We start from the raw sequence: 17,429 nt of genomic DNA on the forward strand, positions 1-17,429 counted from the left end.
AAGCACCACAACACCACCACAACAGCTTTGGCAACTCAAGTGCTGAATAATGTAGTCAGCTAGGGAGGCTTCAAGTGGAAAGGTGTCATCACTCCTCAAGTTTCCAATAAGACATGATGTTGATGTAATCCATACCTTCATGAATGGAAACGGCCCTGTTCATAAGTAAACAGACATTCAGGAGAGAGATGTGCAAAGGGTGGTGCAGTAAAGCTGCCAGTCCATAGGATCAGCTTTGTGAGGGATGAGTTGGATAGGAAGAAGATTGGCAAGGTTAGTCCCCACTGGATGCACTGCGAGGGCAGGTCGAGAAAAGAGTGGGATTGGGAAATTGGAGTTGCTTTACACTTTGCTTAATCTTGAAAAGTATTATAATTTTTTTTTTAAATTTAGATTACCCAATTATTTTTTCCAATTAAGGGGCATTTTAGTGTGGCCAATCCACCTACTCTGCACATTTTTGGGTTGTGGGGGCGAAACCCACGCAGACACGGGGAGAATGTGCAAACTCCACACGGACAGTGACCCAGAGCCGGGATCGAACCTGGGACCTCAGCGCCGTGAGGCAGCTGTGCTAACCACTAGGCCAGCGTGCTGCCCGAAAAGTATTATATTAATAGGTCATTTCACATTTCCCCAAACACCTAGCTACTTCTTAATTGGGGAATTCCATGCTCCCATCTAAAACGCTATTGGCACGATCTAACGGGAGAAGCACCAAGTACGGTAGCGAGGAGAAATTGCTGGGTGCTTCTCAAAGGCCGACCCGGCAAGACCGTTATCTATAATAATAATCGCTTATTGTCGGAAGTAGGCTTCAATTAAGTTATTGCGAAAAGCCCCTAGTCACCACATTCCGACGCCTGTTCAGGGAGGACAGTGCGGGAATTGAACCCGCGCTGCTGGCCTTGCTCTAACACCAATTAAAGCCAGTAACAATACCCCACAGGCTTCACGTTGAAAATGGCTGTCGTTCCCAGCAGCTCACCGCTAATAAGGGTGAGCAAGTTGTGGTAGTATGTATTGGGGGTCATGTGGGACTGGAAGCCCTAATGTCATTGGCTGACAGATCCCGGGTCCTGGTTGGCCGTTGACCTCATACTCCGCCCTGAAGGCGAAGTATAAGAAGACGGTGCCTTCCCCCGCAGGCCAGTTTACTATCGGGCTGCTGGGGAACAGACACGCTTAATAAAGCCTCATCGACTTCACTCTATTTGTCTCACGGAGTCTTTGTGCGCCACAATTTATTAAGCGTGCCTAAAAAGGACTATGGAGCTCAGGATCATTCCAGAATGCCTGAGGATCAGCCCCCACGTAGTGAATGCGGCAGCAGCCTTCAAACACTGGCAGACTTGCTTTGAGGCCTACATCACATCGACCACAGGCCGAGTCTCAGACGAACAAAAACTGCAGGTCCTGCACTCGAGGGTGAGCACGGAGATTTTCACCCTCATTGAAGACACCCGCGATTTCCAGACGGCCTTCACAGCACCGAGAAGTCTCTACGTTCGCCCAGTTAACCAAATCTACGCTCGCTACCAGCTCGCGACGAGACGGCAAGCTCCCGGAGAATCGATGGACGAGTTCTACGCCGCACTGCTGATTTTGGGACGAGCCTGCAGCTGCCCGTCGGTGAACGCAAACGAACACACGGACATGTTAATGCGCGATGCTTTTGTTGCAGGTATGCAATCCTCCCAAATCCGCCAAAGACTTCTAGAAAAAGAGTCACTAGGACTCTCAGAGGCACGGGCCCTGGCAGCCTCGCTGGACGTAGCCGCGCGTAATACCCGCGCCTACGGCCCCGACCGCGCGGCAGGCCATTGGGCCCCGTACGTACCCGCCGCGGCAAACCCCCTACCCCCCCCCCCCCGGACACCCCACAGGCTTGCGCAGTCCAAACGCCGAGTCGCACCGGGGGCGCCCGCTGTTATTTCTGCGGCCAGGCGAAGCACCCCCGACAACGCTGTCCGGCCCGCGCAGCCATCTGCAAAAGCTGCGGGAAAAAGGGCCACTATGCGGTGGTGTGCCGGTCCCGCGTGGTCGCCGCCGTCCCGGGAGAACAGGGAGCCCTACAGGCAGTCTATGCCTCCCAACCCCCCCAGCACGCCATGTGCGACCCGCAGGCGCCGCCATTTTGGGTCCCGACCACCGCGGCCCCGGGAGAACTGGGAGCTCTGCACGCCGCCTACGCTCCCCAACTCCCCTCCCCGCAGCCCATGTACGACCCGCCGCCGGCGCTCCCGATTTGGGTGCCGGCCAACACTCTCCACGGAGAGGAGGGGGTTTTTCGCATCCCAAACGCCACCCTCACCCCCGTCCCGCGCCCCACGCCTGACCCGCCGGCGCCACCTACCTTGACCCCGACCACCGCTGTCCCCGGCGAGGGAGCTGCGCGCGGTGCCAGCGCTCGCGGCCCCACGACTGACCCGCCGGAGCCGCCGACCTGGGCCCTCACCCCCGTCCCGCGCCCCACGCCTGACCCGCCAGCGCCGCCGACCTGGGCCCTCACCCCCGTCCCGCGCCCCACGCCTGACCCGCCAGCGCTACCGACCTGGGCCCTCACCCCCGTCCCGCGCCCCACGCCTGACCCGCCAGCGCCGCCGACCTGGGCCCTCACCCCCGTCCCGCGCCCCACGCCTGACCCGCCAGCGCCGCCGACCTGGGCCCTCACCCCCGTCCCGCGCCCCACGCCTGACCCGCCGGCAATACAACTTACCTGGACCCCGATCTCCGTCCCCGGCGAGGGACCTCCTCACGGTCCCAGCGCTCGCAGTACTGACCCGCCGGCCTTGGCCCCGACCACCGCTGTCCCCGGCGAGGGAGCTCCGCACGGTCCTAGCGCCCGCGGCCCTGGCGCTCGCAATGCAGGAACTCCGCGCGGTCCTAGCGCCCGCGGCCCGGGCGCTCGCAATGCAGGAACTCCGCGCGGTCCTAGCGCCCCCCAGACCCCCCAGCACTCAATGTGCGACCCGCAGACGCCGCCATTTTGGGTCCCGACCACCACGAGGGGAGGAGGGGCCCCGCCATCTTGGACCGCCCCCGACCTGTACGACGCATGGGGGCGGCCATTTTGTCCACCCCCGACGCCATCTTGTGACCCCTCAGCTACGGGCAAGGTATGGGGGTGGCCATTTTGTCCATCCCCGACGCCATCTTGGACGGCAACAGCGGACCCCACCCCACTACTACAACCACGGCTCGCTTCGGTTACACTCGATCAGGCTCGGCCCCGGACTCTCCAGACGACGACGACAACGGTCCTAATTAACGGCCACGAGACGCCATGCCTAGTCGACTCCGGGAGCACGGAAAGTTTTATACATCCCGACACGGTAAGACGCTGTTCCTTAACTACCTTCCCCAGCGCACAAAAGATTTGCCTAGCTGCAGGATCCCACTCCGTACAGATCCAGGGATTCTGCATAGTTACCCTAACGGTACAGGGGAGGGAATTCAAAAACTACAAACTTAACGTCCTTCCCCAACTCTGTGCCCCCACCTTGCTGGGCTTAGATTTTCAATGTAACCTACAGAGCCTTACGTTTAAATTCGGCGGCCCCATACCCCCACTCACTATCTGCGGCCTCGCCACCCTCAAGGTGCAACCCCCGTCCTTGTTTGCGAACCTCACCCCGGATTGCAAACCCGTCGCCACTAGGAGCAGACGGTACAGCGCCCAGGACCGGACCTTCATTCGCTCCGAAGTCCAGCGGCTACTAAAGGAGGGCATAATCCAGGCCAGCAATAGTCCCTGGAGAGCGCAGGTGGTAGTAGTGAAGACAGGGGAGAAACAAAGGATGGTCATTGACTATAGCCAGACCATCAACAGGTACACACAAGTAGACGCGTACCCTCTCCACCGCATATCCGACATGGTCAATCGGATTGCCCAGTATAAAGTCTTCTCCACCGTGGACCTCAAGTCCGCCTACCATCAGCTCCCCATCCGCCCAAGTGACCGCAAGTACACAGCCTTCGAGGCAGACGGGCGATTATACCACTTCCTAAGGGTCCCTTTTGGCGTCACAAACGGCGTCTCGGTCTTCCAACGGGAAATGGACCGAATGGTTGATCAACATGGGTTACGGGCCACGTTCCCGTACCTCGACAATGTAACCATCTGCGGCCACGATCAGCAGGACCACGACGCCAACCTCCAAAAATTCCTCCAGACTGCCAAAGCCTTGAACCTCACGTACAACGAGGACAAGTGCGTTTTTAGCACCGATCGGCTAGCCATTCTGGGCTACATAGTGCGCAATGGGATAATAGGCCCCGACCCCGAACGTATGCGCGCACTCATGGAATTTCCCCTCCCGCACTGCCCAAAAGCCCTGAAACGCTGCCTGGGGTTCTTTTCATACTACGCCCAGTGGGTCCCCCAGTACGCAGACAAGGCCCGCCCCCTAATACAGACCACGACTTTCCCGCTGTCGACAGAGGCTTGCCAGGCTTTCAGCCGCATCAAAGCGGACATCGCAAAGGCCACGATGCGCGCCATCGACGAGTCCCTCCCCTTCCAGGTCGAGAGCGACGCCTCTGACGTAGCTCTAGCGGCTACCCTTAACCAAGCGGGCAGAACCGTGGCCTTCTTCTCCCGAACCCTCCACGCCTCAGAAATCCGCCACTCCTCAGTGGAAAAGGAAGCCCAAGCCATAGTGGAAGCTGTGCGACATTGGAGGCATTACAAGGCCGGCAGGAGATTCACTCTCCTCACTGACCAACGGTCGGTAGCCTTCATGTTCGATAATGCACAGCGGGGCAAGATCAAGAACGACAAGATCTTGCGGTGGAGGATCGAACTCTCCACCTTCAACTATGAGATTTGTACCGGCCCGGAAAGCTGAACGAGCCGTCTGATGCCCTATCCCGCGGGACATGTGCCAACGCACAAATTGACCGCCTCCAAGCCCTCCACGAGGACCTCTGCCACCCGGGGGTCACTCGGTTTTGCCACTTCATCAAGTCCCGCAATCTCCCATACTCCTTAGAGGAGGTCCGTACAGTCACAAGAGACTGCCACATCTGCGCAGAATGCAAACCGCATTTTTTCAGGCCAGATGGAGCGCACCTGATTAAGGCTTCCCGTCCCTTTGAACGCCTCAGTCTCGATTTCAAAGGGCCCCTCCCCTCCACCGACCGCAACGCGTATTTCCTTAATGTAGTGGACGAATACTCCCGCTTCCCTTTTGCCACTCCCTGCTCCGACATGACCGCGGCCACAGTCATTAAAGCCCTGAACAGCATATTCACACTGTTCGGTTACCCCGCATACGTCCACAGCGACAGGGGGTCCTCTTTCATGAGTGACGAGCTGCGCCAGTTCCTGCTCAGCAAGGGTATAGCTTCAAGCAGGACGACCAGCTACAACCCCCGGGGGAACGGGCAAGTAGAAAGGGAGAACGGCACGGTCTGGAAGGCCGTCCTACTGGCCCTACGGTCCAGGGATCTCCCAGTTTCACGGTGGCAGGAGGTCCTCCCGGACGCTCTCCATTCCATCCGGTCGTTATTATGTACGAGCACTAATCAAACGCCTCACGAGCGTCTCCTTGTCTTCCCTAGGAGGTCCTCCTCTGGAACGTCGCTGCCGACCTGGCTGGCGGCCCCAGGACCCATCCTGCTCCGAAAGCACGTGCGGGCACATAAGGCGGACCCGTTGGTCGAAAGGGTTCACCTCCTCCACGCAAACCCCCAGTACGCCTACGTGGAGTACCCCGACGGCTGACAGGACACGGTCTCCCTGCAGGATCTGGCGCCCGCCGGCACCACGCACACCCCCCCGGCACCATCAACCCAACCGCCCCCCTTCCTGCCACCGCCGCACCCCGCGACCGCCCCCTTCCCAGGAGGATCAGTCCCCCTCCCCTTTGCACCGACAGTTGAAACCGTGCGGCAACGATCACTCCGAACAAACCCCAGACAGTACACAGCCATGCCATCGTGCAAACCAGCCTCATAATTTGGAGATGTTGACTTGACCCAGCTCTTGGACACGATGAAGTTGAGATGGGACACCCGCTTCCCACAAGGGAGTCGAGAGGTCAGTCACAGGTCAGGGGCATCATTGAGGGCATCGACACCATGCTGCATATAATGGAGAGCCGCCAGGGCTGGAAAAGCCAGATGACACAGGGGCCTGTGGAGCTCAATCCAGCCGCCCCTCCATCCCAAGTTGAACCCAAAGGTGCTACAGACACAAACCGGGAGCATGGAGCACCGGACGCCTACCCAGAGCCTCCCTAAAGGGAGACAACGGCGGTCATTAGCTCTCCCGAGTATCCCCTCCTGACAATGGCACAACTGGGCTCGTCCTCCTTAGGGGCTCCCAGATCCCGTCTGAGCAATGGGGCAGCAGCCACCAGGCTGATTGCCCGATCTCGAAGATGGCTACTCACCTTCTCCAATCCCCACAGCAGCCATTGCGCTCGCTTCACATTTGTAAATAGGTGTACTAAACTGCTCACTGGGGAGCCGGTTAGATCACGGGAGGCCACTAGATAGGGGGTCCGTCCCATTAACGACATGGTGATTATCGGTTGCTCGCCACATCTAGGCAGGATCTGGATCTCACCAATGGGAGCGGGCCGGTTAGATCGGAAAAGATCGGCGCATGGTGCGGTTCCCAATTTTGGCCTCTCCCACGATCTAAGCGGCTCACTTGGATCCATGCTGGGTGCAAAGTGGCCGTCAGATCGCACCCTACATTTTTGCTGGTCTAAATACCATAAGAAATAGGAGCAGGAGTGTGCCATTCTGACAACCCTCTGAAAGAAATTCTTACTGATCACTATATTAAATAGGAGACACTTAGTCTGAAATGGTAGTCACTAGTTCTAGATTCGCCCCCGAGTGGAAAAACACTTTCAATATCTACACTGTCAAGCCCGCTCTGAAATGTATGCTTCAATAAGATCACCTCTCATTCTTTTAAACTCCAATAAGGACAGAAATTTGCTGCTTAATGTTGACTCGGTTAACATCGTTTCACTTTAACATAATTAATAAGGGCAACACGGTGGCGCAGTGGTAGCACTGCAGTCTCACGGCACCGAGGTCCCAGGTTCGATCCCGGCTCTGGGTCACTGTCCGTGAGGAGTTTGCACATTCTCTCCATGTTTGCGTGGGTTTCGCCCCCACAACCCAAAGATGTGCAGGTGGATTGAACACGCTAAGTTGCCCCTTAATTAGAAAAAATGAATTGGATACTCTAAATTTTTTTTTTTTTTTAAAAACATTGTTAATAAAATCAGGACAATATATCCATTTCATGTTACAAAATTCACTATAACTTTGTTTGTCACAGACTTCCTGTTCTGTGGCCTGCATGCGCACATGTTTTCCCCAGCACTTCCACTTACGCCCGCTATCCCGAAGTCTCTCTTCCCCTCCACTCCTGTTCCCACACTCTATTCTTATTTTAAAGTCCCTGGTGTCCGTTACCACCACCAGGGACTTCTTAAGCTGCTCCTCTTCCTGCAGTTCCCGTTCTCAGCTCACACTCAAGCCCTGGGACTTCTTCAGGTGCTAGCTGCATCGACCAACTTCTGCCGTTAGAAATATAGAAAGTCGGAGTAGGAGGCTATTTGGCCCATCAAGCCTGCTCCCTAGCCATATGTTCCCCCCTCACAAAATATTTGTACCTCACTGAGGTGACGTCACGTCAGCGAGGCTCACAACAGCTATTAAAGAAGCTGAAGTAGTTAAGGGGATCCTGTTGGGGGCACCAAGGTAAGTATAGCCCCCAGGGACAGAGGAACATGCCTGGGCACTACCACCTGGCATAGGTTGTCACTGCCAACCTGGCAGTGGCAACCTGTGGCAGGACATGTGCCAGCGGCAAGCCCTCTGAAGAGCCCAATTTGTGGGGGAGATTCCTGTTATGTGTAGTGGTGGCGGTGGTGGGGGCTGCGGGGAAGAGCACCGAGGCCTTTGAAGAGGGAGACTTGACAGTGACGGGGAAACAGGCAGTGAGGGGGAGAACCTAGCATTTGTTGGGGGGGGTGGACCTTGCATTGGGTGGGGACCAGGGGCGATACTGCTGCGGTGATTGTGGTGGGGTGAGTGTGCCCAATAATTGTGGAGTTGGCGGGGTGTGAGGAGAGCCCCTGATACCTTTGTGAAGAGTTTAACTTCAGTGTTGATTGCGGCGCCCTTTAAAGATAGCGCCCCAACCTCTGTGAAGCCAGCCTTGTTGGCTCTATTAAACTTTGCCCCCCCCCCCACCCCCCCCCACCCCACCCACCTCCACCCCAATACTGATGGCGTAAACCCTGATTTAAAAAAAATATTAGAGTGGCTTAAGGTCTGGTCTGAAAACTCGACAGTGCATCTAGAGACATATACATCGGTTTTCAGTCAGAGCCTGACACTGACAAATTATGAGAAAATTCCCCCTTTGTTTTTCATATTGAGCCCAACCTTCTGGTCTCCAGATCATCAGAGACCAGATGTTCATCAGAAGATGCAATTTGGGACCCTGTGGAAGCCCTGACGTCTGGATCGATGTGGGAATTTCCCTGGGAGTTTCTGCTTCCAATGGGAAATTCCTCTGCTCCCCAGATCCTCCATGAATATCTCCAACTCTGAGTTAAAGTCAGAGATTTGGGACAGACCTGCTGCAACCTGTGTGGAGGAGAGCAAGGTAAGCGAACTTATCACAGCACCGTGGTACAGTGGTCCTTTCAAGATGCGGAGTATTGTTGCCTGCAGCTGGCAGCATGTGTTCTGAAGGTTGTAATGCCTGCATGGTGTCTGGGCTAAGGGCATCTCCTCAGGGCTGGAGAGAAACTTGGAGTGGGAGGAACATGATCCAGTTGTTGCGGTTCACGTGGGTACCAACAACATAAGTAGGACTAAGAAAGAGTTATGCGAAAGGAATAAGAGTAACTGGGGGCTAAATTAAAAGGCAGATCCACATGGATAATCGTCTTTGGATCAATCCCTGAGCCATGAGCAAATTGACATAGAGTCAATAAGATCACAGAGTTTATTGTGTCGCTCAAGATTGGTGTGCGAGAATTGGGTTCCAATTCATGGGGTTACCGGCACCAGTACTGGGGAAAGGAAAGCTGCACTGATGGGACGGGTTTCACTTGTACCATACGGAACCAGTATCCTGGCGAATCGAATAACTGGAACTATAGGGCGCGATCTCAACAAAAAAACAGAGTCTGTTCTGGGTGGGATTAGAGGGGTTGCTCGCGGCACTTATAGCAGCGGGAATGAACCAACTATCTAAAGGCACTTTTTATTCGTGGCCCGGCAGGGAAAGGGACAAGGTTCAGTGAGGAGAAATTTAGAAAGTTAAAAAGAAAGGAGAAGACAATAGTACAGGATAGCGATATGGGTAATGATAACGAGTAAAATAGGAAAGACAGAGCGTACAAACATAAGAGTGCACCAAAAACATAATGTCAGTAAAGGGAAAATAGTAAAAAGACAGAGTTGAAGGTTCTTTATCTAAATGCACAGAGCATTTGTAACAAGATAGTTGAATTGATTACACAAGTAGAAATAAATAGGAAGAAAATGATAATTATTAGAGTGACATGATTACAAGGCTGTGAACTGAAGAGAAACATAGAAATTAGGAGCAGGAGGTCATTTGGCCCTTCAAGCCTGCTCCGCCCCCATGGCTGATCATCCAATTTAATAGCCTCATCCTGCCTTCCCCATATCCTTTGATCCCCTATGCCCCAAGTGCTATATCTAACTGCTTCTTGAAAACGTACAATGTTTTGGCCTCAAATACTTTCTGTGGTAAATTCCACACCACTCTCTTCTATTCTTCCCTCCCAAGTGGATAACCTCACATTTTCCCACATTATCCTCCATTTGCCAAATTGGTAAACCTACCTATCCTTTTATAGACTCCTGTCCTGTTCACAACTTGCTTCCCCACCTTGTCTGTGATAGCAAATTTGGCTACAGTACAGTCTTTCCCTTCATCCAAGTCATTCATATAAATTGTAAATAGTTGAGCTCCTAGAAAGGATTCCTGTGGCACCCCATTAATGACAGTTTGTACATCTGAAAATCACCACTTTAACCTGACTCTCTGCTTACTGTTAGTAAATCCTCTATCCATGCTAATATATTGCCATTCAGACCACAAGCTCTTAACTTGTGTGGCAAAATAGTGAAATAATAGAATTAAAAGTAACCTTTCATGCAACACCTTATCAAATACATTTTGAAAACCCCCAAACTGTACATTTACTGGTTCCCCTTTATCCACCCTGCTTGTTACATCTTTAAAGAGCTCTAATAAATTTGTCAAACATGATTTCAATACCATAAAATTATGTTGATTCTGCTTGATTGCATTATGATTTTCTGATTGTCCTGCTTCTACTTCCTTAACGTGGAGATGCCAGCATTGGACTGGGGTGGGCACAGTAAGAAGTCTTGCAGTTAAAGTCCAAAAGGTTTATTTGGAATCACTAGCTTTTGGAGCGTAGCTCCTTCATCAGGAGACTCACCTAAAGACTCAGCTCTGAAAGGTGGCGTAGGCCAGCGAATCACGTGCACCTGTTATGGGGTTGTGAGGTCTTAGCCAGGATAGTGGAGGAGGGAGTGGACCCGGACCCTTTGGTGGCGATATTTGGGGTATCAGAGAAGCCGGAGCTCATGGAGAAGAGGGAGGCCGATGTCGTGGCCTTCGCCTCTCTAATTGCACGTGGGGGGGGGGGGGGGGGGGGGGGTGGTTGAGAAAAGGTGGGGGATGTTTGTGACCGTGTTTGAGGGGTTATTCGTCGTGGGGGTGAGTGAAAAAGGGGAAAGTCTGAACAGACTATATAACTGATTGCTGGGAAGTATGTTTCCCGGGGTTTTATTTGCTGTAACCTGTTTTGATACATGTTTGTAATGAAATACATTTAAAAAAAATACCTCATGGAATGGGAGGGCGTCCTGATAGGGGAAGTGAAGCGAAAATGGGAGGAAGAATTAGACAAGGAGTTAGAGCCGGGGTTGTGGGAGTATGCCCTGAGTAGTGTCAACGCTTCCTCGTCGTGTGCCAGGCTTAGCTTGATACAATTCAAGGTGGTCCACAGGGCGCATATGCCTGTGGCACATGTGACCAGTTTCTTTGAACTGGTGGAGGATAGGTATGGGCGGTGTGTGGGAGGGCCCGCAAATCATGTCCATATGTTTTGGGCATGTCCGATGCTTAAGGGGTTTTGGCAGAGATTTGCCCATGTCGTGTCAACGGCATTGAGGGCACGAGTGGTTTCTAGTCCAGAGGTGGCGATTCTTGGTGTGTCAGAAGACTCGGGAGTCCAGGGGGCGTGAGAGGCTGATGTTTTTGCCTTTGCCTCCCTGGTAGCCCAGAAATGGATCTTATTGGCGTGGAAGGACTCGGAGCCCCCAAAACCGGGGTATGAGTCAGTGACATGGCCGAGTTTCTCAGGCTTGAGAAGATCAAGTTCGCGCTGAGAGGATCGATGCTAGGGTTTGCCCGGAGGTGGCAGCCGTTTATCGACTTCTTTGGAGAAAATTAAGCTGTCAGCAGATATAAGAGGCGGGGGTAAAGAGAAAGAGGGAGGCATGTGGGGATGGTTGAGGTGGGAAATAGTTAGTGGGAAAGGGGTCTGGGAAACTGTGTATGTGAGCCACATTGGTTGGATTTGGTTGTAGGTTGGGTGGGTGTTACTTGTTCTGTTGTTTTTTTCCTTTTGAAAATTGTTAAAATTATATGTGCCTTAATAAAATATTTTGGGGAAAAAAAAGTATCTTATCTCATCACACACATTACCAGATCTAATCACTTCCACAATGTATTGTTCTAAGAAATTGTCCCAAATCCACTCTATGAACTCATCCTCAAGGCTAGCTTGGCCAATTTGATTTGCCCAATCTTTATGAATATTAAAATTGCCCACTACTATTGCAGCATTTTTCATACAAACCCCCATTAATCCTTGATTTATACTATGTCCTACAGTGAAGCTAGTTGTTTCGGATGTATAAACTACTCCCAGCAATGACTTCTTTCCTTTGCTATCTCTTATCACCACGCAAACAAATTCTACATCTTAATCTTTCAAGGCTGTGGTGAATGGAACTACTGTTAATTCACCAGTGCACTGTGATATCATGTTACTGCTGTATCGTGTTACGTTATGTGTTTAACCCTGTGGGCTCCACCTATGGGCCATTGTACGGCTTCACCCACAGGGGGATATGTCGGGGCATGTACGGGCTCGCCCATGGCTCCACCCCTTACAGGAAGTATAAAGGCAGCTGACCTGCGGGGCCGCATTCATTGTTGTACCGGTCACAGGCAGGCTCAGTTCTAAGCTGATTAAAACCACGGTTTACTTCTCAACGTGTCTCTCAGTGAATTGATGGTCGCATCAATTTAATCATCTTAAAATACTACGATGGAATCAGCCTTCAAACCTGATTGCAGCCACCTGGGTTGGCCACTTCCCGACTTAAAATGGAGAACCGCAAGGACTGAAGGGAAATTCAGCCAACACAGGCAAAATTGAGTAAGTGCAGAAATCATGTGTATTGAAACTTGCAAAAACCAGACAGCACTGAAACCAGCAGCCATCTGGATAGTAATGAGCGATTCCAAGGCACAATCGCAACACTTAAGGTGAATAAAGCCAAGCCAGACTCCTCGGCGCTAGCAGGAGCCAAGACAAAGGAAGGCCAACGGACATTTAGGGGCCGCCCAGCGATCAGGGAACAACTCCAGTATTAGAGAAATCGATCCAAATGATCGGAACGCCCCGAAGGGCGGGAAGCCCCTGGGGACTATAAAGTAAAGCCCCCAAGTTCAAATCGTCCTTCTTTGGCAGGGTCACTCAACAACTTGAATCAACCCATGAGAGTGACCTGTCAAGCTGCCGCATCAACCAAGTAAGTCTCCAGTCAATGCTCGCTACGAGATAGGCGCTCCTAGCTACAAATCCATATCAGCTTTTGAATCCTGCAGACTCAGAACCTGAACGAAAGGCCATTTGTTCCCCTGACCTGGTGGGCCAATTCCGAAGCTAAGTATCGGCCTTTTAGTGATAGGAATAGTCTAGAAAGTAGAGTTTATGCATGAGTAGCGATTTACTGTGTATAATAAATGTGTTTTGATTTGAATCTTACTAATTGGTGTGTTGAGTTATTGATCATTACTTGAACTTGAACCTCGTGGCGGTATCATAAAGATACCTGGCGACTCTAGCGCAAAGGTTAAACAAACAGAGCAGATTACGAATTAAGAGCCAACCAAAAGTTAGCAACATATTACTGCCGACATCCTGACGGGACCAGACTTAGAAGTGGCTTAACCATTCCGGGAGAACCCAAAATTTGAATTAGAAATCCAATTGGGAACAGAAAAACCACACGTGTTCAAGCAGTTCTGATCAATCCTTGTAATTCGGAAGTGTGTTAATGCATGCGTAACTAACAGAGCTATAAAGTAATACTGATAGATTTTTGTTGCGAAAAAACTGTTGGGTGTTTGTATTCCGAAAAATAGCGAAAGCCGTACCCGTAATTACAGCACCGCCTTAGTACCCCTCGTTCCAAATTTTAAGAGGGTATTTAGAGAGGAAAGATGGCAATGCAGGCAATGCAACGCCTCATGAACCCTGAAGAATTTGTGGTCGCAGCGACCAGCAGCAGAGTAGGTCAGTGTCCCATTTGGGAAGAGGAAATCAAGAAATATCTCAAAGGGAAAGGATGGCCCCTTTGGAGTGAATTCTGTGACAATGAGGAAACAGGACCAGAGAGTATAGGACGTACTTGGTGGGGAACCTGTCAGAGATTTGTCATGATATTCAAACATACATCATAACACATACATAATGATAGACAGAGCAACGGACCAATTAGCACACATAACACGACAGCCAATCACAGACAAGAGCAGACACAGTATAAAACAAGAAACACGACACTTCCTGGGCAGTCCATCTGGAGACGGCACAGGGCCAGGACCTCAAAGCAAGACACTCACACAGTCACAACGTGCTGAGTACCAAGTCTGATGTATAAATAGTTTAATGGAATAAAACTGCGTTGTACCAATCGCAACCGTGTTGGTTCTTCTGTACCTCAGAGCACCCAACACTTCAAGATTCATAAGAAAAGCTTAGGGAAAGCTCGCAAGCCGATGGCAATCGTGTCCTGTCTGGCACAATTGCGAGGCACAGAGGAGGTCGTTCGGACGCTCCGTAAAGAGATAGAAGGGGTACATCGAATGAGCAAGGTCGATGTAAGTGAGATTGAGAGAGAGAACATAGAATTGAGAAGGAAGTTAGCAGCAAAGGCTGGAGAGGTGGATGATGCCAAACGAAGTCACCAGTCTTGTCTGGCGCATTTAAGCAGCTTCCAGACACAGTACGAAAAGGCCTATCAGGACACGCAACGTGCAGTCCTGGTAAGAGAGGAAACAGAGAAACAGGTAGAGGCATTGCAAAGGCAGTGTAGCGACCTGAAAGCAGCATTACGAGCACTCCATGCTGCCACCACGGAGCAGAGACAAAGCTCACTAGATCACGCAAAGTGCCGGAAGCAGATTGCAGAACTGCAGTCTTTGCTTTCAGTTCAGAATGGATTCCACAGCACCTTTGGATCCCAGTTAGATACAGAAGACAGCCCAGATTGGGAAGAATTAAATGAGACCGCGCATAGATATGTTCAGGGAACATGTGCGCAAGGAAAGCCCCAGAGGAGAAAGGCGCCCCAACCCCCCACAGAGCAGATAGTTCAGGCACCAATGAACCCAGTAACCACACACCGCATAGTCACATCGGAAGGAGACACGGAATTCCTGTACACGACCCCCTTAACCGTGACCCAATTACAGGCCGTGTGCGAGAAAATCACACCGTTCCTCCCCTCTTCAGACCCCCACCACTTTTTTGCTAGAGTAAAGCAGCAGGCGACCATGTACGGCCTGGACGAGCAAGAGCACGTGAAGCTCACAGTTTTGAGCTTAGACCCTTCGGTCGTAGCAGCCGTTCCCGACCCACAGAATGTAGGAGGAGGCACCCTTGCAGAAATGCACGCAGCGATCCTAGACGCGATCGGCTACAACAGAGGTGACCCTGTAGGAGGCCTGAATAAGTGCAGGCAGAAAAAGACAGAACACCCCACAGCGTTTGCTGGACGCCTGTGGATTCATTCCACAGCAGTTTTCGGTAATTTAGAACGTGCCTATTTGTCCCAAGACGGTATGGCCAAATGGACCCGCACCCTTATCTCCCATGCCACAGAGGCAGGACAAAAAGCCTGTGCGAATTATGACCCCTCAGAGGAAGCCCACAATGAGAAATGGGTTTTAAAAAGATTGTCCCGCACCTGGGAGCAGTCTGTACAAAACAATTCCTCCACCATATTCCAGAAAGGCGCGTGGCCCACTATAACCACCATCACCCTCAGCGGCTTCACAGGGCACTCACAGCAGGGACACATCACAGCCCCTGTACTAATTCAGATTAGCACTATAATGACCAAGCACCCCTTAGTTTTAGTCGATCTACCCCACACAGCACAATTTTGGGAATTGACTTTATGAACTCCCACCACCTTTCATTTGATCTGGTAAACTAATGTGTTTGGAGAATGGCAAAATCCACAAGAGCCCCCGCAACGCTCACAATAGGTGAATACGCAAACAAGATTAGCGCGGTCAGCGAATTTTGGTTTGATCGACCACGATTAGCACAGACAAGCAGGTTACTGCAGTTCTGCAGAAGCACAGGACAGCATTCGCGACCCACAAACATGACTGTGGCCGGATGACTGGTTCCGTTCAAATCACAGGACCTGACCCTAGACCCCAAAAGCAATACGGATTTCCCCAAGAGGCAGAGGGAGAAATCGCAAAAGTTATCGACAGCTTATTAGAGCAGGGCGTACTCAGATCAGTAGCCTCCACTAATAATGCCCCGATTTGGCCAGTGAGAAAGCCCGATGGATCATGGCGACTGACCATCGATTACCGGGAACTCAACAAAGTCCCCCCCGCAGCAGCCCCCACGGTAGCCACAAGTCCCGAGACCATGCTCAAACGGACTCAACTCACAATACTTTACGGTTTTGGACGTCAGTAATGGATTCTGGTCCATTCCATTGGCAAAAGCGTGCCAATACAAATTTGCCTTAATTTTTAAACATCAGCAGTACACGTGGACATGCCTTCCACAAGGATTCCACAACTCCCCCTCCTGTTTTCAATCTTTGCTAGCAGAGATACCCCATCTCCTTTTCCTATCTTCCTGTCCATTTGAAATGTGAATTACCCTTGAATATTCAAGATTTGTGCAAGAGCAATGGGCGAGGCCACATTCGGAGTGAGGCACAGCCAGAGTGAGTTTTAAACTTGGGAATTTAAAACAGAGTGGGAATTCGGTGCAGAGCGGAAACAGATGCTCTCTGCTTTTTCTCCTTGCTTTGTAACTTTTAAATCTTCAGAGAGTGTTCTTGCCCTGCTGCAGCTACAAGGGAGAGAGCTGATGGGTAAGTGGTGGGTAAGGTAAGGTCTTTACAACTTCTATCACTCGCAGTTGAAAATACATTTTGCGGTTTATATAACAAGGACAAGGAAAGGAGGGCCATAAAAAATTGGATTTAATCTAATATCAAACATCTTTCAAAGGTTCAATTTAAAGGAGTAAGCCATGGCAGGAGAGCTAAAAGCATTGGTTTGCTCCATGTGGAAAGCTGGGAACATTTCCATGTGTGCAGGAAGTGTCTCCAGCTACAGCTCCTGGAAGACTGGGTTTTGGAGCTGGAGCGGCGGCTGGGGACATTGTGGAGCATCGGCGAGGCAGAGTGTCGTGCAAAGCACGTATAGAGAGGTGGTCACACCGTAAGCTCAGACTACGCAGGAAGGAAGGGAATGGGCGATCACCAGGCAGAACAGTATAGCTAGGCAGACAGTGCAGGAATCTCTTGTGGCCATTAACCTGCAAAACAGATATACCTCTTTGGGGATAGTTTAAAAAAATATATTTTTATTGGCAATTTCAAATTTATAAACAGTTATGTACATTGGTGGCTGTGTTTATTTACTGTACAATACAGAAAGGTTTGTTTTTTCCTTCCCTTATTTACATTCTGCCACCCTCTGGCTCGGTGTGTGGTCCTTCCCGCAACCCCCCAGCCCGCCCCTCCCTGCCCTCCTCTCCCCCACCCCTCTTGTGTCCCCTGGTTGGTTTTGAGGGGGTGTTTCCCCTCCCCCCCTCTTCCTTTTCATCCCCCGTCAACATTGGCTGTGTTTCCCCTGTGATTGGGGGGTGGTTGCCCCCTCCCTCCCACGTTGTCCCTTTTGTGTCCATTCAGCCTTTTCTCCTCTCTTCTCTCCTTCCCCCCCACCGCCCTCCACCCTGGGTTGCGCTATCCTGTGGCTCCCTGTCTTTATTTTCTTTTTTCCTCTCCCTTTTCTTTCTAGCTTTCCCGTTTCCCCATTT

At 51.5% G+C, this 17,429-nt stretch overlaps 1 protein-coding gene across 1 annotated transcript in view; it reads right to left on the minus strand.

Moving 5' to 3' along the window:
• Positions 1–17,429, minus strand: part of mcmdc2 (minichromosome maintenance domain containing 2) — a 204,277-nt gene that overhangs the window by 141,400 nt on the left and 45,448 nt on the right. The window lies entirely within an intron of this gene.

This window comes from Scyliorhinus torazame, chromosome 11 (genome assembly GCF_047496885.1).
Source record: "Scyliorhinus torazame isolate Kashiwa2021f chromosome 11, sScyTor2.1, whole genome shotgun sequence".
Classification (NCBI taxonomy): domain Eukaryota; kingdom Metazoa; phylum Chordata; class Chondrichthyes; order Carcharhiniformes; family Scyliorhinidae; genus Scyliorhinus; species Scyliorhinus torazame.